This window comes from Falco cherrug, chromosome 6, assembly GCF_023634085.1.
Source record: "Falco cherrug isolate bFalChe1 chromosome 6, bFalChe1.pri, whole genome shotgun sequence".
Classification (NCBI taxonomy): Eukaryota; Metazoa; Chordata; class Aves; order Falconiformes; family Falconidae; genus Falco; species Falco cherrug.
The window spans coordinates 12,349,635-12,374,776 of record NC_073702.1 but is presented as its reverse complement, the minus strand read 5'-3'; the positions used below and the strand labels follow the sequence as shown (position 1 = coordinate 12,374,776).

General features: G+C 39.8%; 1 long non-coding RNA gene across 1 annotated transcript in view; it reads right to left on the bottom strand.

Annotated features, from left to right (window-relative positions):
• Positions 1 to 2,629: 2,629 nt before the first annotated feature.
• Positions 2,630 to 25,142, bottom strand: part of LOC114014272 (uncharacterized) — a 43,162-nt gene continuing 20,649 nt past the window's right edge. The window contains exon 4 of the long non-coding RNA XR_008732801.1: positions 2,630 to 9,490. This is a non-coding gene — a long non-coding RNA (uncharacterized LOC114014272). The remainder of the gene's footprint in view (positions 9,491 to 25,142) is intronic.

Genomic DNA, 25,142 nt, shown 5'->3' with positions numbered 1-25,142 from the left:
TCTACTCAAGACATCCTCAGGTCGCTTCTGCTAAGCCTTTCTGCAGCCCTGTTTCTAGGTCTCTTTCTGCTGGCAATCATACTAACTTCAGCCCCTCTTGAACCTTCATGGGCAGCTCCCTCTTCTCAGCCCAATTTCTCTCAGTTTCTTAGCTATGAAACGCAAAATGTGGGAGACAGATCAGGTGAGAGTAGGTCCTCAATCCCCAGTAGGGGGATCAGGCAAGTTCCACGGAGCAGACAGGTGAGCGGGAGCGATGCTGAGCAGGAGGTATGGTAAAAGGCAAGGCACAATCTCAGAAGGGTACAGCCCCATTTGCTGAATGTTGATGTCCACAGGACTGTCAGCATCAACAAAGATTAAGTCAGACCATTTGGCCCTTTGAAAAATGCTTCTCTACTTTCTTCTGTGTGCACAATCAGTTCTCAATTGACTGTCTCTTTCCTCCACCTCCTTTCTCCACAATAAAATTATATCCCAAGTGTAAATGGATGCTTCTGAATTTAAGAAACGAGAAATTAAAATGACTTAATTTGGAAAATATACTCTCAAGTAGGCTGCATGTCAAGGTCTTCAGAGTATATTCCATGTTTTCCATAAACAAACAGTGGAGTAAAGTTGGTCAGAATATGAGAACATGGGAAGTTGCGGGGGACATATGCAGGCTAGGGTGCTTTTTTGGTTTTGCAAGTGTTGTCAAGACTTCAATACTTGCTTTCATTTTTTAATTGGGTAGAAAAGAGGTGTGTGTTTCAGTCTCCCACATCGCACTTGAGTCACAGTGCCTCTGTTGCAGGTTTGCCCTCACTGTTCACACACAAACCACACGCTGGATCCAAGCACATTTCTCAGAAATTTTTTCGAAGCAGAGAATTGTGGAAATACGGAAAACAAAAAGGTTTTGTTTTCAATGAATTGTCAAAAACTTGTCTATGCCCAAAACCTGCCTGTTACTATTAAAGCACAGTGTGCATTTCAAATGCAATGCGTGATTCAAAACCCAAATTATTTCTGGAAGCTCCTGTTCTATTCACAGAGGCATCAGGGAGATCTGTTCAGAACAAGTCCATGTATAGGCAAATCCCCAGAGCCAGGTAACAAAAATGCCAATGTTCCTGCTTGAAAAAAGTGAAGCTTTCTCCCCCTACCCATATCTTTTGGTGTCTTTGGTCAAATTATCTTCAGAAGAGCAGACATTAAAAAAACCCTTCGATTGCTAAGTCATGTGAACAAGCCCTACTGGTGACACCCATATGCATTTCTCCCCCTTTCAGGTTAATCTGAAGAGAAATTAAAGTCGACAGACCTGTGAAGTTTCTTTGAAGTTCAGCAGGGAAGTTGGAGGGGATGTCTCCAAGGGCACAGAGGCCCAGGCTGCTGCCCCTGCTCTTCTAGGATCTTGCACTGTACAAGCCTCAGAGCACACAGTCCGTGACTCACTCTCTCACATCCCTACAGAACTAATGGATGGTACAAAACCAGCAATATGAAAAAGCCTGTGAAGGCCTCACCAAAAATCTTTGCACAGCACAGGAATCTTAACCCAAATGGACCAAAGCAAAATACTTACTTCTCCCTCCTTTACTACATACAAATACAGATTAGAGAAAGAACAAGGAAAGGGAGTAAAACCAGCTTAATGCTGCCTCAGACAGTTCCAGCAACATCAAATAGATCAAAAGAACAGCATGATCTACTAAAAAACCCAGAAACTCCCAAACAACACCTCCAACAGCAATTAAGAACTCATTGTGAACTTTTATTCAGCTAAAATCCATATGTATTCTTCAGACTGCTCAGGCTGGGAGATGATGACAGAATGAACTACCTTACCTTTCCTTTCCTTTCATATTAAAATGTGAAATAGAAATCACATTTTTGTTAAAATACTCAGGGTAAGCCTTCTTTTAAAATTAAGTGACAGACCACAATCTGAAGCAGGTACTTCTATATTCCTTTATAGGTAATCACCTTACTTGCTGTAAACAATGCATTTGGCAGATGTTCAGACATCATTCCATCCCACAAATATACTCGAAGAAACAAATTAGAGGCATCCGTATTTTCAAGCCCTAACCAATACTTTTCATTTCCCACCTCTGCATTTCCACAAATTTTTTCTATTGTAAACATAAAAACCTTGTATTTTTCCCTGAAAGACCTTAAATCAACTCATTTCAAATCTTTAAACCAAATCTCTTTCTTTTCCTGCCAAGAAACGAGAGTTTCTTTTCTGGTTGCCAATAATTATTCTGTTCCTGTAGACAAAGACGTAAATCTGTACTGTTCTCCATTTAGATTTGTCTTTAACAATTCCATGGGGACTTCAGGGGAAAAATTTCCATTCAGTTTGTCTCTGGAGTTTTCTGAACTGACAGTTCAGACATCAATTTGTCTTTACTATTCTTCATTTTCAATCCTTTTCCTCCCCCACTTGGACGAGCTCAGCAGTTCATAGAAAAATCTTACCAGCTATTTTCCATTCAACCTCTTTTGTCCTCCAAGTTTCAGTCCGGCTCCTTTCTTAGCCTAACCAAGCCATATGTGGTGAGCTCACACAGCTCCAACCAAATCTCTGAGCTAAAGAGCAGCCAAGCCCCACTGAGGAGCATTTGGGCTGACACACACACTTCTCTGCAGAGAAGAAAAACATTAAGTACAGGTGAACACATACTGTCAGAATAAAATTTGCCACTGGAAGTATCAGAAAATAGATCTTAGTTAGCATAGAGCTGGTCTCCCAAGGTGTAGTATCACCAAGCACCCCTCAGTCTGGGTAGTTGCTGAAACTTTTAGAGCATGCAAACTTCAGCAAGGCTGACCAAAAAAGGCAGCTGATACTTTTCACTTCCGACAGGGAAAGTAGGTGATAAATATCCACAGGAGAGCCCTTCCCTGGGGTCAGAAGGGTGGCACTGCAATGGTGATCAGAAGGCCCAGGGTCCCCATAAGTCAACGTGACAGACTTCTAGCCATGAATATGAGTGGCTGTGGAACTTTTCATGAGTGTCAGGACTTTTCAGCGAGAAGTAGACAAGTTTGGTCACTCCTGTTTTTGCAAACCTATATGTTATGACACACACCTAATCTGAGTGGCAACAGAGACAACTGGTTTTGTCACTTCTAATTTCAAAGGCTGTATGCTGCGCACAATTACCCCAAGGCAATAAAACATGATCTATTTCAATTTAGATTTGATCTGCTCTTCCATGCAGGCAGCACAAAGCATATTGTAGCATTTCATCAATTAGAATAATAGAATTAATGAATCGTTTAGGTTGGAAAAGACTTCTAAGATCATCGAGTACAACCGTAAATGTAACACCGCGAAGTCTACCACTAAACCATATCCCTAAGTGCCACATCTACATGGCTTTTAAACACCTCACATTAAATCACACAGTCAGGCTGCAGTATCTTAATTAGCAGTTCCATTAATATCTATGCAGTGAGTACGGCTACTGCTAAGAAAAAAAATCTACCACTGTACATATTTCATCTGTACTTTGTGAACTAAAGCATAATCTAGTGCCAACTCAACATCCTTACCAAAACTGTTTCTAAGCTAAGCAAGTTGCACAAAGTTCAACTACTTACAAAGTTCATAGCTATACAGGGCCATCTATTTCTAGCCAAGAAACAGAACATTAATTTTAGAGATCCTGGAACCATTTCATTTGTCAACATTAACCTATCCCTTGCCCACCACGGCTGAGTTATTTTAGCAGCAGTTTTTTAGAACACCTGAGCCAGCAAGTGCTTTAGGCTATGCAGAAACAACTGGAGAAAGGCAGCTTTCAAATGATGCAAAGCCCAGAAGTCCTTAGTTGATGGCAACGGTCATTGTATTTCTCCTGAACTCAAGTAATGAAACAGTCAGCTGGACCCTCCCATAGCCTAAGAATATACCCAGCAGCTCAGAAAGGGGGTGAGACTGGCTTGGAGCCGATTTCCGTGCTGCCACAGCTGGGCAGCTCTCAATACCCCAGCTGCCTGGGTATGCCTGTACAAACTGTGGGCTCCCTGTAAGTGCACACCTGAAACCACCATTAGCAGAGGTGCTGTATGCCCACTTGGCACCCGTGGGAGGATGGCATCACAACAAAAGCACGAGAAGGAGCTCTTAGCAGCCTTTACGATAACCCTGCACTAGGTCTTGTAATAAGCACATCCTTTCTGCTTCCCCAGCAGCGCAAGCAAGCAGTGTAATCTATCTAAATCATAGTGAAAGGCTGGAACACAATGAGACAAACTAGCTTGTGATGGTATGATTTTGAGAAACATGCTTCACTGCAAAGAGAGACACACCTAAACAACACGGGGTTCTGTGTTTACAAAGGAAGTGTCATCTTTCACGAAGGAGAAAATGAAGCACAGAGAGTCTGTCCAAAGCTAGGATTACAGCCCGTCTTTCTGTGGTATTTTTTTAACAGCTTAATAGCAGGACCAAGGCAGCAACAAAAATCCCCTATTAACTGTAGCACGAACAAAACCGAATCCTCTTTTGGAGTGGAGTCAGTGTTGCAAATGTAAGGCTTACACAAGCCAGCCTCACTCTACTCTCCTTTTTGGAGAGTTAAATAAGGTGTAATTTAGTGATCACATTACACTAATTAAAATAAGCAAGCCCTCAGCTTCTCTTCTGAGGTGCTCTGTAGTTATAGGCTGCAATGCTTAGTTGAAGTTTGCTTATTGTATAAAATGGTTGTGTCCTGCTTCCAGCTGGGATAGAGTTGATTTTCTTCTTGGTAGCTGGTGCAGTGCTATGTTTTGGATTTAGTATGAAAACAATGTTGATAACACACTGATGTTTTAGTTGTTGCTAAGTAGTGCTTGCTCTAAATCAAGGACTTTTCCAGTTTCCCATGCTCTGCCAGTGAGCAGGTGCACAGGCAGCTGTGGGGGGAGCACAGCCAAGACAGCTGACCTGAACTAGTCAAATGGATATTCCATACCATAGAATGTCATGCTCAGCATATAAAGCTGGGGGAAGGAGGAACATTTGGAGTGATGTCCTTTGTCTTTCCATTTGTGACCATTACACCTGATGGAGCCCTGCTTTCCTGGAGATGGCTGAACACCTGCCTGCCGATGGAAAATGGTAAACGAGTTCCTTGTTTTGCTTTGCTTGTACACGTGGCTTTTACTTTACCTATTAAACTGTTTATTTCAACCCACAATTTTGTCTCACTTTTCTAATTTTCTCCCCCATCCCACCACGGGGGAGCAAGCAAGTGGCTGTGTGTGGTGCTTAGTTGCCAGCCAGCGTTAAACCATGACAGGTTGCTACAAAAGCTTATTTCCATCTAATTCACATTAACATCCTTAAAACCAAAGGTCAAAAATAAGGAGACAAAAGCCTAACTGTAGCTAAGTAGGTCTGGGATGGAGCCCAGAGCTGACAAGGACCAGAAGTTTCACACAAGAACAAAAGAAGGTTCAGCTTTTGCATTCTATTTAATCAAATGTACTTTTTAAGAGAATTAGTTTACAAAAAAAAAGTTTTTTTTAAACAATAGAACCTGATTTTGAAGAAAACCTGAATCAAACAAAGAAGCGTTAGTTCAGATTTTAAGTTAATGTGTTTTTAAGCTTTTAAAAATAATATTTGTATATGAATGTACATTTGCATTGCAGATGCTTCACACCTGTTTGAAGGACAGTTGCTTTTATGTGTTTATCTCAATCATAGCAGAGAAAATTCAAATCTAGAATCCTCCCTCTCATTTCAGGGGCAGTTATGACTGAAGTCCATATAACATGTTTTCTTCTCTTTCATTCAGACCAAACTCTTTTTTGCTTCTTCAATTTAGGTACAGGTCTTCAAAGCAGAACAGCTTGTCATAGACCTTTAAATTCTCCAGCACTCAATTAAAATCAGTGACAGTGAGATTTACTGCATAAAAAAAGAACTCTTCTTTATTGCATAAGCATCAAGGACAATTGCTGCTCTCTTCCACTGTATTTGCATTTATGTGTTTGCATTTAAAATCAGCGGTATTTTTTTTCCCCCCTTTGGAGGACAAGTCACTTCTCTTTCCCCTTCACCTCTCCCTTCCCTTGTTAGCAGCTCTTTGAAACTTTTAATACTATGTTTTTCTAATATTTCACTTGTAAACCTCAAGGTCTAGTTGCAGCCTCCAAACAAGCAACAGCTCTGCCCAAGGACTCCCACACATTCTTCCCACAGTTGCTCACTGCATTACCAAAACTGGATGTTAGGCAATTACCTAGAGGGACTATGTAATCAAAAATGTAGCAGGGGGGAGGAAAAAAATACTGCTTCATATCTGTGTTAAGCATTTAGAGGAAGAAAATTCTAATACCTACACTTAAGTTTACCAGGTTTCCTTATTTTTAATAAGACCTATCCTCTTCTTCCTCATTCAAAAATTAAAACATAATCAATGCCACATGTTGGTCCTAACATGCAAGAATGATAGTGTCCCAGGTGGTGCCAAAACATACTTGGAGCAAGACACTTTTGCATCTTGGCAGAACTGCCCTTCAAAAATAAATAAAAAAACCACCCATGCCTACAATCAGCAATTTCCCACAGATGACTTGCTGTGGTAGCTATTCAGATTACCTCTTCATGGACCCAATCCAAAGCTCATTACTGGCAAGAGCTTTTGAAACAGCCCTGTTGTTGGTTGTTTTTTTTTTTTTTTCCACAATGGGAAAGCTCTATATTTAATTGATAGACTGGAAAGAATCTTAAACTCTTTGAAGCCTGAGATTAACAAAAGAAAAGGACATAACATTTGCCTTTGGCTTGGCAAGTGATACCTGGGGGGGGAGGAACAACCCTCTGTGATCTAGAAATAATGCAATTTATACAGTGCTCAGTATGGTGCAAATACATCAGAGGATACCTTTACAATTTACAAAACTACTGGTTGCTCCCTATTACCAACACAATTTAGTTATTAGACTTCATAAAAAAAATCTTTCAAAGAGAAGCATGAATGGCATTCAAAAAATGAGAAATTTTAATCCAATTTTACCTGAATTTATTTTAGGACCATGCTTGCAACTGTGCTCAAACAGCATTAACAGAAGAATTTAATATCAAATGAAATACAAAAATATAAAAAATCCTGTAATTTCACCATTTTATTGGTTTAGGATTTCATAATCTATTTAGAATAAACTCTGTTCTAGCTCTTCAGAAAAGTGACCATATCTGAAGGAATCAGCATTTTCAGTAGCATTTTAGGCCACAGCACAGTGGTGGAGTAAGCTGATCCACATAAAAGCTGTTTTGCTTATTTAGTTTTCAGCAGCGTCAAGCCACTGAATTAGCTCATGTCAGCACAAGTGAAAGGGCAGGAAACTGTGGCCAAAGAAGAATGTACAAGAAAGACTCCAACAGTCCTAACTTACAATAATGAAACTGAAGATGGAATTTCACTATTAAATGCACAATAGAGAAGTTTTCCAATTCACATAAAATAACGATTCCAAACCTTAATCAAATCTAGGTAAGAATAATATAAAAAACCCACAGCCCACCAATTCAGGGTGTTGTATCCTTTCAGAGGTTGTCTTTCCTTGACAACATAGCGTACAATCAATATTGTCATGCAGCGGAGGATATAACTGTGTGTTCCATCACCCTCAAATAGCTCTCTGCCAAGGGAACCATGTGTATTAGCAAATGCTACCCTCTAGCTGTTCAGACTAGTCAAACAATAATGTCTCCTTAAAACAATCATTTCAGGAGGCTAACTCTGATTTTCTTAGAAATTAACACCACAAAACGTGAGTTACAGCTCCACAAACCTGAAGCACTGGTGTTTGTTACCGCACAACCAGACCTCAATCTGCTTTTTACTCATCAACTTACTCCTTGGCTACAGCACTAACAGCCCCTGTGACTCTGGCTTCCCCTCCAATTCCTTTTTCCAAAAGGAAGACAAGCCAGAGACTGAAAAGTAATCATTGCTTCAAATAACTGACTTTTAGCTCTGCCTAACAGTTTGAATTCTTTTTTGTCCATTTCGTAGAAGTACTACTACTGATCCTTACACAATCTTTTACCATTCTCCCATGTTCTTCCCACTCCCATCACTTTCCAGACTCTGTTATTTAAATGCTTAGAACAGCCCCTGTTTCAAAGATTTTACATTTAAATGTCTTTGCTAAAAAGCTGAACCAGCAGGAAGACATAAGAATGGTATTGCAAAAGAAGCTAGAAGGTGATCTTTGAATTCAACTGTATTGGGAAAAGTTTCTTAGCACAAAAGGTATCCCCTCCCAGAACTAAGAAAAGAGAGGGAACAATATTCTTTCTGCCAAAGTCACTGCTTTAGAAGAGCTGCAAAAGTACATTTCATGAGGATTTAGACATGCCAGCAGGACATCAGATTTTAAAGGAAAAATATTTTTTTCAGCTTATTTTACATTTGAAATGAGACGCTCTACTTGGGTTACAGCAAATAGAATGAAAGAAACATAAGGAGGAAGAGGAAGATTGCCAGGACAAAGCACAAAGAATAATACAGTCTGGGAGGCAAGTGACAGGGAACACTAAGCTGAAAACATAAAAGGTAAATACCTCTGTATCTTTAATTCAGTTACTTCAGAGATAGAGTTAATCAGGGTTGACACCTCTGAATTTCTTTGAAAAGAAACTGAAATTTGAAGTCCCCTAGAACCTTTTCTGCCTTGTGACCTCTGTTTCTAGCCCTATTGGGTAGGAAATGAGAACTGAGTGAATCTTAGAAAACAAGAACCTAACATTTAGGGATGATTTGATTAAATATACTACTGATTTGCCAACCTGAGGATGTCTACGCTGTAACTTGTATATACCACCACCTATAAATAAACAGCGTGACAACTCCACTTTAGTTACTGATTAAAGATGAAAGTATTGTAATGTATTATTGCTACTATTTAAGTTTCCCTCAAGCCAGCAGTGCAGCTAAAAGCATACTGTAAGGCCCTCCTGACCTCGGTCAGAACATGAGACACTGATGACATGATATAATGCTATTATTTGTTTACTGACACCATGACGTAAAATATGAAATACAGGTTGTCAGAAATACAATAAACACAGACCTCACAATATTCCGTCCTTGTCCTCTGGGTGATTTCTAAGGCAGGGAGAGTAAACAGCCTTCTCCCAGCTTTCTTAGTTTCCACAGCTGAGAGTGTAGGATGTTTACAGTACCTGTCACTCAGAGCTCTTGAAAACAGACCCAAGTGTCAGCAGACCCAGTACAGACTTCATCATTGATTGCTGGAAACATGCAGGTGTCAAGTGAAGGGAGAAAGAACCCCCATACTCATGACTGTTTTACACCATATGAATCCCAATCAATGTTAAGTCCTTTGTGCACAAGTTGGGAGGTATAAGAAAGAAGTTCAAAACAGCAGAGCTTCAGCATCTCCAGAGGACAGCCATGTTATTGCCACCACGGTACTGCAAGGCTTACTGTCAGTTCACTCCAAAGTACTCCTTACTATCTTCAAGCTGTGCCTGCAGAAAAGAGAGAATTCACCATTTTAATAAGTGAACATAAATACAGTAACAATCCTGCAGAACAATTGTATTTGCATTCCACAAGTAAAAGCTGTCATGTAATTTTTCCAAAGGACTGGAAGCTTTTAATACAATTTAAAAGCAATATCCTAGAGTGCTGGCTTAGAGGAATGCCTACAATATCTGGCTTATTTTTAATTATCAGAGGAATGATGGTTCTAAGACACCTTTGAATACTGTGAGGAAAAGCATACTTTTAAACGCATGACTTGGTAAATTTAAGAGTTCAGTTAGCAGCAGTCTAGGTACATTTGAGATTATATTTTCCTCTCAGAAATAGATTATGCATTCAGTTTCCTTAAATGTATCACCTCTAAGGAAAAAACAAAATAAAAAGCAATCTATTAATGAAAACCAGAAAGTTTTTCTCGTGTAGACTAAAAGACAAAACCCTCAAAAGAGAAAATAATAAAAAAAATGCATGTACAAAAAAACCCAACCCTGTGCAAGTGACTGGGAGCCTGAGTCATCTTACAGAATCACAGCAACCTACTTTTAAGAAAACTTATTTTGCTATTGAAAAGTCAGAGGAGCTTTATCCGAGAGCTTAACACATAAAAGGGCTGCTCCAATACTGGTAACTGTTCTCACTGTTACATGAACACCGTTTATTGCAGAGAATATTCACCAGCTTTCTGAAGAAACAGCTTTCCTTTGGTAATAAAGTATGTTTCAGTTGGACCAAAGTGTACAATTTTCTCCTCTACCACTACCTGCATTTCATTCCAGTACTTCTGAAAAAATCAAACCACCTATCTAAAAGCCCAGTTCTTGCAGTCACAAAAATCCCCTGGTGGGGATCCCTTAGGTCAACACAAAGAACTACAGCAGCAGGAGAGGGAAAGAGGGGGACTATGCCCCACTTCACCATTCATAAGAAGGCCTAGAGAGCCTGAAAAATTGAAATAAATCTGAAGGTACAGCTTACCTTCACCTTCCAGTCTGCTACACAGTAACATGAACTGCAAGGGCAAAGGTAAAACTTGCAAGAATTAAGAGGTTTCCTTCTCCAGCTGTCTGTCCTGAATAAATGAGCTCTCTGGTCAGCAACTAAACCACCTATGCTAGTTCTGCCCTCAGAAAATGCATTTCTCCTGAAAAACTCCACCAGTTTTTACATTTTGACTGTGGCTATGGTTTGTACTTCCAAGACATATAGTAGAAGAGGGAAATCCCTGTCCTTTAATCAAGGAACCAAGCCAGTCTGTGCCAGCTGATCCTCCAAGAAACAGAATATCCTGGTGCTGGCTCAACAATGAATCCAGCAGTAGAAATAAAAGCATAAAGTGCAGAAAGAAAATCATGGAGCTGCACCCTCAGAGCATGAAAAAGCACTAGATCTTAGAATGATGCAGGTGTGAATGTATCTCAGGACAACACCTAGTCCCAGCCCCTGTTGGAGGCAGGGCCAGCTTCAAAGACCCACAAGAACACCTGGTATTTCTCATTCAAGGTTTTCCAGATTAAGCACAAATTTGCAGAATGCACTTCAACCCTTTAAGAGAGAGAGCAGAAAAATAATATTGTGGCAGTCTGACTGAATTTACCACAGTACTCTCAACCTTTGGCAGACAGGCATCTGATATTTCTATTGTTAACAGAACCTATTTTGATTCTCTACGAGCTACGATGAATTTTTTTTTAATATTCAAGTTATTGATATCAAAATCATGATATCTTCTTGATTTGCACCTTTTATTACTGTTGGTTAGAACTTCTATTTACTATTATTTTATTTTCCCTGTGTAATTCAGACTTCAGGGCTTAAAATCAGACAGTTTGAAAATGTTAACCTATGTTAGACCCTCTAACATTAAAAGAGTTTTCCCAAGTTTAATATATGGAAAAATAAACAGAAGTTAAAAAATTACTTCTCACCCAGTAATCCAGTATGTCCCTAAGGCACACCCACCCCCCCAACTATGTAGCTTCAGAGGGTATACTATATTTGCTAAAAAGTAAGTAGCAGGAGAAAATAGATATGTCTGCTTTGGCTTTTTTCTGTAGCAAGAGAGAATTCTGCTTTCAAAATAAGCCTATGAACTATTGGTGCTGTTGGCCTCATATCTAAGAAAATTTATGAGAGCTAGCGTAGTAACAGGCAACATATTGTCAGCACACAAAAGAAGTGAACTTGTCAAGGCAAATGATGCAGCGACAAGGAAAACTCAAACAGATGAAGGAAAAACAATCCAGAAATTCAGAACAAGAAAAACCAGAACGAAAACTAAGCACTATATTATTGTCTCATACTATTACAGAATCACAAACACGTTTTGAGATTTACCATATATTCTTTGGCTTCAGCATTTCAACGAATGACACAAGTGACTCAGGACTTTAGTCAGGTTTGCACATATATTACATGTATGCTTCCCATCAGATAGTCATAACAACTTCAGGAAATCTTCTGTTAAGAACTACATTTATACTCATAGTAATTCCTATTCTGAAGGGCCTGCCCAACTGAAGCACTGCCCTGCCGTCACCTGGAAGGAAGAGATTCTGAATTGCACAATACAAGCCAATAAAAAGACTGCAGTCGTTCACTCACTTTCATTTCAAAATGAAGCATAAAAGGGAAGGACTGAAAAGAAAACATTTTATCTTCCCTTTTTAGCAACTTAAGGATTTCTTGTGATGACAAGAAGTTGGGTACCAACATATGCAAATCACTAGCTGCTCACTTTACAGAGTATCTGTTATAGTCAAGAAGCACTTGATTATATCACCCAACAGCAGATGACTGGAAAATAAAGGAAAATGACTCCCAGTTTGTAAACACGGAGAAAATTATTCATAGTGTGAGGTGTAACTCCTTTACAGCCTGGTCAGATGAATTGACATCCTGCTACTTTCCTTGTACTTGTGGCCCTCTAAAAAAGCTTATCTTTTTGCTACTTCTACAACAGACACCATTTATATGGAGGAACGTACCACTGAACATTATGGATATTATGGCGCTAGCTAAACTAATCGGGCACTATTTACATGGTAAGCCCTCTTAGACTGCCTTTTACAAATGAAAAAAGTTCAAAACCATCTCCAAAACCTTCCTCAAAATTAATCTATAATGCACAGAGGGAAGGCTAATCTGCCTACAGAGCGGCTCCCTGATCCACCTGGAGCGACCCACTTGAGGGGCAAAATACTTGTGCTGTATCCCCGTCCTGAATACAGACTGCTTACGAAGCAACAGGCCCAGGGAAGACTTCAGGGTATTTAAAACACTTCCTTTCTTGCCTGGTGGAATCCTGGAGTAAAGGCTGTGCGTTCTTTACATGTGGAAAGATATACCAAATTACCTCTTTCACTGACCTGCCACCCCTCAAAAAGCAACTAGTAACATCTAAAGTACAACAGCCACGTCAATTTGAAGTGAGAACTGAGATCTGGATTTGGGAAGGAGCATGCAACGTGGCTGGCGTCCTTAGAGCTTAGGTAGAGTCTGGTGGATCCCCCTTCATATGTCTCCACCCTTATGTGGCAGCTGCAAAGACCACAAACCATTCACTTCTGCTGTTCTCCTACTGCAGTGGAGCAGCATTTCCCTCAAAATTACCAAGTTTTTCTTCTCACCTGTCTGCTCCGGGAAGAGCACCCAGCTTCAGCGAAAAAATTCTTGTCCTGGTAACAATGATTTGTTACCAATTTTCTCCAAAAAACCCTGGCACGATTATAAGACGACTTCAAGCCCATACCAATGAATTCTATGCTTCTTCCTGTCCTGCTCATTCCGTGTTACATTTTTGATACATGCACTTATGTATCTGGGTATGTGAGGACGAGCCCCAGGGTCTCCATCTGATGGGGAAGACCTAAAAATGGAGGTGGATCTCGGGGCTCTCCTTTAACAACTGTATGTGCCTTCATTTTGAAAAAAAGAAGAACACCCCATTCATTTCCTTCTTGAGCCCTGCAGCTCTTTGAAGGGAGGGGAAAAAAACCAAACTAACAAAAATGTTTCCTTTTCCATGTAACTGCTGTAAGACACACACAGAATAAAGAAATTAAATAAATCTGAAATTAAAGTCCTTAGAACATTTTTAAATTTAAAAAAATATTAAACTAGCTAAAAGACACATTAGTTTCAGCAGTTTTAAACTTTCCTCCCCCTGTGAGTCAGAAGCAAAACAGTGGGAGAAGAAAGGCTACCACATAGAAGCCACAAAATACAGTGAAACAGCCCAAAATACAGAAGCAGGCAGACTATAGATAACTCATTGTCCCACGTTTGAACGAAAAACATTTCAAAAACTATATAAACTGCCACCAGATGTCAGTACAGCCTAGAGAATTGCTAGTTCAACCCTCCACTCCAGGCTGATAACGGTTATTTAACACCCCCCTCCACCCCCCCCCCCCCCCAACTATCCAGGCACACAAATCCAGCCCTGCCATCAGTCCCGAGTGGGAAGAGTCACACAAAACAGGATGTCTCGCTTTCATATAGAGAAACAGCCCTTGGGGTCTGCCATAGGATCTCAACTGCTTGTTATAAACATGACAGGAAAAAAAAAAAAAAAGCCGAACACATAGGGACAAGTTTTTACTGCCACAGGACATCAAGAACCAGCTTGACATTAAATAATCTCTAATTAAGGTTCTACGCCCTCCTTCCTCACACTTGAATTCAACTCCCCACCTATGGCACGCATCTTTACCCCACGTTTGCATTCCCTCCATTCCTAAATAGCTTTGGTCTCCTCAGATTATGCTGCAAAGTGCTGGGGAACATTTAGCTACAAGGTTGCTAAACTAAACAAAGCTTTTCTGCAAAACAAGCACTACCATGATTGTCCTTGTACTACAGCAGAGGCTCCCTCCACCTTCTCCCCGTATCTTTGATTTTTGACGAGAGCTGTTAAGTCAAGTGTCTCCAGACCATCTCCAGCTGAGGTGATTTTACTTAGAAAATTCTAACAGCAACATTTATCTCATTTTCTTCACGCAAATAAATATCAAAATTTACTACGTCTCAGAGGTAGAAATTAGTTTCAGCAAGATAGACACGGCACAGAAACATTTTTGCTGGTCACATACAGTTACACGCTTTGTTACTAAAGCTATTAACTAGAAAAGTTTCAAAGGCTACATAAAGGGCAGGACTACCTTTAGACAATTAGTGCATAGACTAAAAACAATCAAGCAAGGAATGAAACACACACACACACACACACCCCCAACATAACCTATATCATTTAGTCTTAGCAAGAATTTTCAGCTTTGCTAGTTTAGAGACCAAGATTTCTATCCTACCACAATCAACAAGTCTTACTCTGAGACGTAATGTATTAAAAGGCCATATTAAGCAAACACCAGAATTTGTAGAAACCAAGAAAAGAAGCATCAAGTGATTAAGAAATCCAACTATGTAATTTTTGCTTGGCACAGAAGCACTGGATGTTGGTGACATCCTGATTGCTATTTTGTGAGAAATTTGCAGGTAAGCAAAGCAACAAACATCCATTGACCTACAGAATTTTACATTAGAGACCTTTGTTATTAATTAATTTCTTAAGTATAACAGTAACATAAGAAAGCAGGTTTACTGTTTTAATACTGGCTTCTTGCACAACCTTAAAAAACCTCTTCAATTTTCTTACCAAATGCAGTCAACTCAGCGCACATGAATTCTTACAGTCCAATGGAAAGAACTTTGAAAACTGTGTAATTAAAGGAAACTTTATGTTAAGTTAAAAACCACGAACAGAAAATGAACTTTTGGCTGACGGTTAAGAAGAGGATTTACCAAAACATCTCTGTCATGCCTTACAGGGTGATTTTAGCAGTTTTGAGGTTTAAACTTAAGTATTAAGCCCACCTCACTCTCAGACTTCCTTTGCATGAATTTCATATCTCCAGTTGAGTAAAACTGGAAAAGCAGCAAAAATACAGACACACCGAGGCTTTTTTGTAGCATTTATGTTTTCTCAGTATAGATGCTGGACAACTTGGATATTAATATGAGAAAGAGAAACAAAAAGCAGACAGACAGACGGCATCCCATAAGATTTACCTTGTATAATTCTGAAGAGATGATGGAGTACAAACTACCTAGTAGTTGAACCGAAGCAACTGTAAAAAGTGAATCTGAAGTAAATTGCTTCACAGGAAACCCCCAAGCCACTGAACATGGTATCAAAATTATGTCCAAAGACAGAGCGCCTCTAATTTTATACCTAAACTAGGCCCTGAAACCTCCCTCCAATTCAGTTGACCTACATAGTCTCATACATTTCTCTTGGAGGAGTTTGATCACAGACTCAAGAGGGAAGGCAAGTTTTGCTGCAAAACTGACTAAGTGCTTAATTAAAAACCTACAAACACGTTTCACCTTGCTTTTGAGTTTCATCAGGAAACCTTTGCACAATTCCTATTTTGTTTCATAACCTGACAAAGACTTGCCGTTTTAAAACAAGAGGTAATTTATGTGCACTCTCTAAACCGGAATTCTTAATTCAGGAGTCTTGGCTCTAGTTGTAACAAAGACCCTTGAGGCTCATAGTTTCTCTCTGTTAACTTATCTCCCTCAAATTCTCTACACGTAAACACTTGTTTCTGCAAGTCATTTTTTGCACAGTCAAAACACACAAAACCCAACCCCAAGTGCCTCAGCTTTACGTGTGCCACTTGCTTGGTCCGAGTTCGATACGGTCAGGTAGCAAGTACTATTCCAGTCACTCTCTTCAGGAAATCTCAAGAACATTACTAGCATCAAAAGTACATGACTCAACAGCCAGCTTGCACACTATGCCAGAATAATAGAGTAGCTGGCCCCTTTTCCCCAGGAAATCTAACTTCTTTAAAATCAGAGTTTTAAGGTAAAGAAGAATTTCAGACTCTGCTGGAGCAATACTGCAAAGCTGCACTTAATTTAAGATTTCACATCAGCAGCAAAATTTGAATAGAAAGAAGCTTACAGTTACTATTCAGCACAACTTAGTTTCCTAACATCTTTAAATTAAAAGTTCACCACTGAGCGTCAAAGGGGTTTAATAAGGGTTTTCGCATCCTTCTCTAAATTACCTAAACTGTGTTCAGCTAGCCTCTAACATTTCCTCTACACCCACCAGAGAGCTAGCTCAGCTGCTGAATGAACTGCGGCAAATGGCATTCAAGCTGTGAGACTCTGCTAGAGGCTGGCATTTCAATAGTTACAAGACAGTATTTGCATGACCAAGCAGATGGAGTATGGTGGATGCATGTTTTATCCTCTATTGAAGAAAGTTCTAGATAAAGATCCTTTCAAGAAAGGGAAATTGCCAACCTAAAATGTCATTTTTACGCAGACAAGTAGGAATGGGGTTTGGCACAATGCTTGAAAGACTTGTACAGTCAATTTTTCTTGCTGCTGTTTGGTTTAAGAGTGCTATTAAATTCACAGAGCAAGAATTAAGCAACGCAGGAAGCATTTCCTATTGCTAATGCTTATGGTTACTATAACCATGTTAAAATAGTTTAGTTGGTTCATTTGTTTCTAATTATATCCCTTTCTTATGGATTTACAAATAAGTTTTCTGTAGAAGTGTGCATTATTAGGGTATTTCTGTCCTTCAGCAATTTTCCCCATCTTAGATCCTTCAATCTCCTCACCTCTTCATTCACTACACAGATTTTCATTTAATCTCTAAGCATAGTACTTGCCTCAAGTTTCACTTTTCTATTTCCATCCTAGACCTCTTTCAGGTTAACTTAGCTAACAGTGTTCTTGCCAAAGTCCAAAGATATTTGCACTATTCCATACCCATGCATTTTGAGTTGTCAATCATTTCTGTGACAGTCCAGACCTAGCTCTCTTATTCAGCTACCTTCCCCCTCCACCCACAGAAAGATCTTCCACTTGTTTATAAAGTGGAGATCCTGAAAAGCTCTTCTGGGCATCACGTCTCTGGATGATCTACTTTGCAATTTTAAAATAAATTGCCACTTTACTGAATGTGGTCAGGAAAGCTGCCTCTACTCCAGGTCTGTGTCCAGTGGTACATATGAAGTCTTTCTTCATCCGTCCATCACTTCAAGAAAAATACGCCTGCCAACTCAAAACACATCATTAATGCTTGCAACTCCACAAACCCAGCCAAACACACAGTCTTGCAGATTCTTTATGCATAAAATCTAAATTGCAGTCCTTTCAACTGATCCTTACATTCCTCCCCCATCAGGGACTCTTCCAGGTTTACTTTTAGACAACATTCTTCATTGAAGTAAAGGCAAAAAAAATCTTGCTGTGACTGTAACAGTCACATTCTGTGACTACTGCCAGAAAGACGAATCTAAGTCATCATCCCCTTACATCCTCTTATAGCTACCCCTTCTCAAAGGGGCTGAATCAAACAGCAACTACTGTCATAGTCTAGGCTTATCAAAGTCAACAAACACCTTTCTTCTCCCCGTTAAACCACCTTCTCTACCTCCAGTTACCACACAATGGCAGCCTCTGTGCCCCACATCACAGTTTCTAATAAGCCTCGTTTGTGCTTTCCTCTAAGTTGCATCTTAAGAGAAATGCAATTTCCAGCTCCACAGTCTCCCTAACAGTCCTCCTTCCTCCTCTCTTCTTCACACTGCCTACAAAAAAAGATTTAACCAACTGACTGGTGTAACTGGCTTACCAGCCCCACCAGTGAGTGCTGCCTTGCCTCACGCTCCCTCCAGTGCATTCACCCGTTGCGATCCAGAACTACATCAGGGATCTCACAGAAACCACTGTGCTCAGCACCACTGTGTGCTGCAGTCACACCAAACATCTAACTGACAACTTATAAAGTAATTTAATCCATTTTAGGCTCAGGCTGCCAAATTAGCAACACCAAAGAAAAAAACTGAGAGCAGTAATAGTTATTACTTGAAGCAGCAACCCTCAAACCAAAAAAAGGATTTAAACTCACCATGAAGATAGCAACAAAACTCACCTGAACATACTTTCTTTTCTCCTAAATAGGCAGTAAACTTAAAACTTCTTTATTAGTATTTTGGTGAGGCTCATCACTATGGTATGTGAGCAACCCAAGAAGATCAAGTTGCTCATCTGTATTAAACAACAGTTGCTTCGGGATGAAAACAAGCAGGGCTTCAGTTTTAAAGAAACTCGGATGAGGTTTCTGTTTGGCAAAGATGATGTATTTGAAACAAGGCATGGATCCAGATCCCACTTGATCTGGTTCCTCCCGATGCATAGATTTCAGGTAAACTCAATAGCTCCCCTCCCTACCCTCCACAAAACACAAAGCTTTTCCCTCTGTGTGCTAACAGGATTAAGTGTCACATTTAATTTCATCGAACTCCACTTTGTTTTCTCACCCCTTCCCCGAATTAGCAGATTACTGCTCAAGCAGGCAACAAACACACTGTTTCTCCCACTCGTTAACATCACGGACACGCTGTGGCAGGAATCCAAGCCCTGTTTTTCTGCAGAGGATATAGCTTCTGTGGATGTGAACAATCTCCAGCGAAAGCTTAATGCATCAGCCCATTTCCTCCGTTGGAAGGGAGTCTCCCAACTCACGCTCTGAACAAACAGAGTCCTGGAGCCAGCCCATGGACAGTGTTTACAGAAACAGCCATGTCACTATAGGAGAGTTTTGGGTACTTTGGAACAAAAATAGTTCAAAGAAAAAAATAAAAGACAGCAGTATTTTTCATGAAAAAGTATTAAATTAAGCATTAGTCAAATGTTGATATATTTTGTTAGCTCTTTTATACAGAGGCTTCTTGGAAAACCAGGTTTATTTTACCGTGGTTAAAGTAAACCTAAAGTAAATCTCATGCTGAACAAAGGAACTGAAAGGTAACAATTCAGCAACAGTTCTGTATTTCAATTCCCACCTCTCCTCTTGCTGCCCAACTTACACATGCACGAATGAGGGGCCCAAGTAGTGCCAATATAAAAGGAACACTTTTTTGTCTTGTTCTTTAATTTTGCTTTATAATGCACTGAAAAACTTTGTATTTTCACAGCATTTGGACAGCCTAAAGGCAGGGGTAGCTGAAGTATTTACAAAGGTTCTGCACCATCCCTAATTCTTCATACATGCACTTTAACAGTCCTATTTAATTAACATCAACCTTTCACCACTCAGCATGCTGCTAAGTATTAGTCTATTTTTATTTTATTTATTTTAAGGAAGTGGAACAATACAGTGATCATCAAAAATAGTACATCAAAATAGTACATGCTGTACCCCATACTTACACAAATAAACACACACAACTATAATCCAAGAGTAAGATATACAATATAAACTCTAAGCTTCCAAGTTCATGAGAATTAACACTCAGCCCATCTGGTAATTGAAGTGTTTTCAATCTCTCAGTTACTAATACAGGAATGAAGCAGAAAGCTATTCTCTACATGTATATTGCCTACAAATCAAACTTGTAACATCATATAGTCCATGTGTAAGACACGGCAAACAGGCATAAGACAAAAACACATCGGGTTTTTTCTTGTTTCCACCTCGCTTCCAGCCCTATAACCTGCCTGATGAATATGACAGACACAGCTGGTAGGAAGCAGGAGGCAAAGAAGCATCAGTCAGAGGCAACGTGAAAATCCAGGCTCCATCTGAGAAGCAGGAAGGAAGAAACTTGAGGGTCAGCAGCAGAAGATAAGGGCAGAGACAGGCTCCAGCATAAGAATTTTCGTAAGTAAATGGCCTGGCAATGGAAATATTATTTTAAAAAATTTCCGTGCCTCCTCCCCCATTGAGGCTGCTAAATTGCATCCTGTTGCCCTGCTCAGGGCTGTGAATCATTGTGCTAACCTGGAATGGTGCCACTTACCTTCAGAGCTTCTCCCTGCTACAAAAATTAGCAGGCTACTTCTCACAAAAAGTAATTTGCAAGAAACTCCTTTTAGACACAACCATCAAACAGTGGATAGAGGTTTCATTTTCTTTGCCAAGTCTTGCACCACCAGGACATCTTAGAAGCAGCACAGGAAAAAAGTAAAATAAAATTTAAAATAAATAAATAAATCAAGAAAGAAATCAAGTGACTGCCTGTGCCCTTCCTGGCTAAAGATGAGAGCAGGCAGCTAGCATTTCAGATTGCTCGATGCAAGTGACCTCTCCAACTACCACCCGGTATTAACTTCCTGACCAAGCTACGTGAAAGCCTGCCAAGTATTAAAGGGAGAAGAAAGCGATGTAAGCAGCTCGGGTACTTCCTTTCTGGAGGTATTTTTGACCAGCCCTGCAATTCTATGGGTCTTATTTGAAGAACTGACATGTTAGATAGGATTCAACAATGTCCCCATTTTACCTTCCATACTAAACACAAACCCGAAGAGAGGGCTGATGGCAAGTGCCACACAGGCTGTTTGTTAGGAGGCTATGCAAAATAATCACAGCGCCTTGTGATGAGATGAAAAAGCCACTGTGTCTACCTTCTTTCCTATCCTGACTTAATGCTTCCAGCTAGAAATTCCCTACTCTTTCCTTGAAGTTGCAGCAAATGCCATCTGCCTGCTCAGAGCCCCAGCAGGCTGCACACACTGCACTGAAGCTACTGTAGGACAGTATCAGAAAATTCTGCCGTCACCGTTAGCCACTTCAGCAGAGGTCAAAGAACAGATTTAAGAAGCATGGTAACATATAAACCTTCTTCACAGCAGAAAATCTGCCCTGGTGCTGTTCAAGCCAGTGCCAGTAAACCTTTTTCTCAAAAGCCCAGCAATATGACACCTCCCGCCAACACAACAGTAATGTCAAGAGATGCTAAAACGGGAACCAAAGAGGAAGTTGAAAATCAAGTTAGGTTCAGATTTTATTTTTTTAAACAGTAAAATCCTTCATTCTGAAGTGATAAATGTGGAACTGAAGATTGAATGATGTTCAGTTTTACATCATGTGTCTTCTGATTCTGTAGACAGAGAGTTGACACAAATTTTCTGCAACAGAATTTACTGCAACAATTGTAGTTTCTCTGGCCAGATTTGGAAGCATATACTCTGTTTTCTAAAATGCAAATAGTTTACTCTTACTAAGTTTTAAGTGACTGGAAACTTAAGATGAAGTCTGACACAAATCATAGTAGAAAAACGTAACACATACTAGCCTACAAGAATTACTGCATTAGTTAATTTTCTGGTCAGCTCAAAGATACTTTCTTCCCACCAGCTGATAGCTCTCTCCTAAAAGGAAAAACCTGTTACCAGAAAATCGTTCCAGCCAACTAAAGCAGAATATTAGCAACATAAGACAAACCACAATTAAATCTGAGAGATGATTTATTGCTTACAATGAAAACTAAAGGATTAATACATTCGGTCATCCTTTGCAGTAAGCAACAAATTCAATGCAAACTATTTCTCAATATATGATGTATGTCACAACCCTGATTTAGTTCATGATGCAATTTTTAGCACATGCTGTTTCCACTCACATACTTCACACGACAGAACAGATTTGCTGCAGCCGTGGAAACATCTTTAGAAAGTTAAAACTGACTTCCTTTTAAAGCAAAAATGTTGTATCTGTACATTAGAACTTGAAATATGAAAGTTTTATTAGGAGCTACTGAATCTCTAGGAACAAAGATACTTCACCAGCACCTAAACCAGACAGCAGATGCGCTACGGATATGGTTTGTGGAGCATTTGCTTGTTTTGTAGCTTTCATGGAGAATGCATATCTGCATATAACGCTGTCTTGTAATTCAGTACACCTATCAAGTGCCTGAACACTGGTTTAGAAAACTCTGCGAGAGCAGCACTGACAATTAGATGATCAAGTCTAGTCACCTATGTCCCAAGACATCAGATAACAAGCACCAGAAGTCTGAGGGACTTAAAGCATTGATACCCTTCCTAGAAACATTTTAAATCTATTTTTGCTACACTGAATGAGTACACTTAAACAGTCAAGAGAAGTTATGAGCAATAAGCACTTTTGAACACAAAGTAGCCAGGCAGGAATAAGTAAGCTTCAGCCACACTGTGCAAGCACCTTCACGAACATCAAACAGTTGGCAGTGGACAAAAACCATATATAACCACAGAAAAACAGTAGACAAGCTTAGAGCTGGGTCCAACTGATGCTACTGCAAGGAAGATGCTTTCCATACCTTTATTTTATGCTTGCAGCTTTTTGTCTGTGTCCTAATAAGAAACAGTTGCCCCTTCTTCCCCTCAACATACATCCACTTGGCAGTATAAGGGCTAAACCAGTCTCAAATCAGCGATATTGACAAAAGACCCAAACCATTCCAAAATTACACCGTCCTCATAAGTTGCAACTGCAAAATGCCTGAGGCAAAAATGTGTTCAGTTCCAAACTGAAGCAAAAATGCGTTCAGTTCCAAATTTTAATTATTCACACTCTGTACTGAAACAATCACATTCTCCTTTTCCTAAAGCTACCAATTTCATTCTATTGAACTAACATGTGAAAAACCTGCAGATCTTCCTGTTGAGGAGAAGAAATGGTCTGATTAGAAAACTTGAATGTTATTTTCCAGTATGAGCACACAGCTCCTTCACAATTGGATTCCCAACTCAGCACACTGACATGGAAGGAAGCATAACAGAAAAGATCTTCTGTCAAAGCTGGTATCCGCAGTCAGTTCCTCCCAGGAATGAAACACCCAGCTTTCCAAGACAGTACCAGATATGTTCATATGATAACACATCTTTGTGATAGAAATGCAAAGAACAACAAACAAGGCTTCTCTACAGATTTCCTCATATAAGACATGGATGGAATCCTTCTGTGTAGATAGTTGCTACGGTGCAGACTTAAAGGGAAAAAGAGGGGAGATCAGAATTCTTGTTTACAGGTTTCCAATATGCTCCCTTGATCCATCTTGAAATTGAAACCCTTTAGCTTCCTGTCTTTAGGCTGTCAAGATGGTAGAGGACAAACACGGCGTTTTACAAAGCTCCCACATGTTCTGCATAGATCTAGAGAAAAACATCCATGTGGATTAGACGACAGACAGGAGGGACAATATCGTTTCAAAAAGAATAAAAGCCATACTAAATCCTGGGAGACTTAGTCAGGGGAAATGAGACTTACTCTGGGAATGAAATGCCAGATTATCTTTGAACACTGACAATGCTTCACCACAGTGTAATACTGCATGAGCCTATAAAAATACGCTGTTCTGACATTCTCAGGCAAAATCCTAATTATTCTGAGAACGTGTTACGCAGGTTTTTACCCAAACAGGTATGCCTGGCTATTTACAGATTTAAGAAGAATAGGACAAAGACATGTAGGGTAGGATTCAACTCGTTATAAGACATCTAAAGCATATAAAGACACATAAACTTCCCCTACAGTCAAAAAAGCTTGCAGAAAGATCCAGCTTACCCTACAGCAGATACTTTGGGTGTAATTCAGGTACCTAGACAGAAGTGTCTGCTGTCAGTTTAAGCATCCTGGGAGTTACATCTCACTTCCAGTTGCCTCTGTTGTAAACCTTGCGGGTCCCAGGTTGTATCCATCAGCATTACACAATCTTCATCAATGCTTCAGAGATCCTGATAGCACTAGGTTTAGGCAGGTGACCAGAGGGCTGCCATCCAGGCTCCAATGACTCTACCAACTAAATTTTCACTGACTACGAAGACAGCAAGCAAGTATAGAAACTTGGTGAAGAAGTACAGAACTTAAATGCTTTTCAACAGCCACGAACATAACACATTCCTTATTCTTTCATCCATTGACAAGACAACTATCACTTGTATAGTAGTCTTAGTCTATTCATTATTGGGGTTTTGGTGCTATATAAGAGACTGGGCCTTTGCAGTCACTTCTTTAGGATCTCATCCTCCCAAGAAGCAACAAAATGTAATTTCTTTCATAGAGCCATTATTCACGTGCCAGAAGATTAGACTAGAAGCTTTCTGCCAAAGTCTACATAACCTGCCTGCACGAACTGCCTTAAATCAACTTTAATATAGTACGTAAAACCCACTCATAAAGAACAGGTTAGTTCTCAGTGGCCAGTCTGGTTCTGCCATATATTGTGTTTTTACTAAACATGCAGGGTGGGACAGAAGCAACTAGAGTATCCACGATAATTGCAAGGTTTAGAAATTTAATGATGCACTCTTCCTCAAGTACAAAGTTCTTTGCACAGAGATGCCTTTAAAGACCTCCAGAGGGAGATGCTGTCTAATTTTTGGCATCTAAATTTCTTCGAACATCCATCTTAGGCACCATTATTTGGCACACCAGCATCTTGCCACAGCCTGAATACTCCACTCTGTCAGGTCAGGAATCCAAAAATAAAAAGATACGAGACCTATGACAGTTTTCAAATTCCATGGCAGTCTTCTTGCGCTCTTTAGACTGCAATTTATTCCTATCTCCCCCCTGCCCCGCTATTGTTTGCCATCATCTATTTCTGTTTCTTTACCTGCTTACTGTTTGAACCAAGTGTAAAAATGCTATTTTCCATATTGTCACATATGCCTGGAAAGCTTAACTAATGTCCCAAGCCATTTGCTCCCTACTGCTAGTAAACAGCCTAAACTGAAACAGCAGCATCTAATCTGTATTTGTGCTACTACAAGCACCACAAGAAATTTGAAGGAGAAAACCCAAACAAACAAAAAACACACTGGAGGGTATTAGCATAG